Source organism: Otolemur garnettii, unplaced genomic scaffold, assembly GCF_000181295.1.
Source record: "Otolemur garnettii isolate 467f Iridium unplaced genomic scaffold, OtoGar3 scaffold00045, whole genome shotgun sequence".
Lineage (NCBI taxonomy): Eukaryota > Metazoa > Chordata > Mammalia > Primates > Galagidae > Otolemur > Otolemur garnettii.
Window position 1 is genome coordinate 1,077,954 of NW_003852440.1, and position 1,180 is coordinate 1,079,133.

General features: G+C 39.2%; 1 protein-coding gene across 2 annotated transcripts in view; it reads right to left on the bottom strand.

Moving 5' to 3' along the window:
* The window catches only part of RAB3GAP2 (RAB3 GTPase activating non-catalytic protein subunit 2), a 67,903-nt gene that overhangs the window by 57,299 nt on the left and 9,424 nt on the right, over positions 1 to 1,180 (bottom strand). For both annotated transcript variants that reach the window (XM_023513890.1, XM_023513891.1), the window contains exon 5: positions 246 to 344. The gene's annotated coding sequence lies outside the window, so the exon portion shown is untranslated. The remainder of the gene's footprint in view (positions 1 to 245; positions 345 to 1,180) is intronic.

The window sequence follows — 1,180 nt, forward strand, 5'->3', positions numbered from 1 at the left end:
CTACTTGGGAGGCTGAGGCAAGAGAATTGCTTAAGCCCAAGAGTTTGAGGTTGCTGTGAGTTGTGACACCATGGCACTCTCCCAGGGGTGACAAAGTGAGACTCTGTCTCAAAAAAACCCCCCAAATGTCTCACTAAAGATAATACATCTTTTCATGTAAGAATATCCATCTTTTTTAATAAATGAGACACTGCAATCAACAAGTATAAGTAAATACCAAGATAATTTGAACTATTAATACTTACCCACACTGGCATGATCAATAATAGTGTCAATATCTTGTAGACCCCATTTCTTATAAGCTAACGGTGGTGGTTGTATATTCTCATTGCCGGATGCTGCAGCTGTCAAAGATAAAAAATTTTGACAATCCAAGTCTTACAAAAGTCATTAAAAATGTAACAATTTATTATTCTAAAATTTCAGCTAATAATAATGAGGCGAAGTAATGGGAGAACAAGGCATGAAATGGGATTTATTCAGGTCAAGACAATGCACATAAAATGTAAACATTTATTTTTATTTATTTTTTTTGAGACAGAGTCTCAAGCTTTTGCCCTGGGTAGAGTGCTGTGGCATCACAGCTCACAGCAACCTCAAACTCTTGCACTTAAGCGATTCTCTTGCCTTAGCCTCTCAAATAGCTGGGAGTACAGGTATCTGCCACAGTGCCTGGCTATTTTTTTGTTGCAGGTGACACTGTTGTTTTAGCTGGCCCAGGCTGGGTTCGAACCCGCCAGCCTTGGTGTATGTGGCCAATGCCCTACCCACTGAGCTACAGGAGCCACTGAAAATGTAAACATTTAAAAGACTATATTTGACCTATCATAAGAAATTTTGGAATACTCAAGTAATTAAAGAAGACTATTAAAATTCCTAAGATACTACTAAAAATCAAGGTGATTTCAAACTGCAGCTGATGCAAAATAAGCAATTTCTTCCTCTTAAGAAAGTAGGTAAAATCCTGGGAACTGCAACCAGCCCTTTACTCAGTGACAAACTAAAAGCCCCCCACGAGCACCTGATAGAGCACATGTACAGCAAGGTCGCTGATCTAGGTAACAGAGGCCATATTTGATAGAAAGGTGTGTTGGCAGCAGTGGCACTGCCAGAAAAATCAATAAAATGCCCATCTCTAGCCTCAGTCCTGCTATTTAAGTTATAATGAGTTACACCTCTT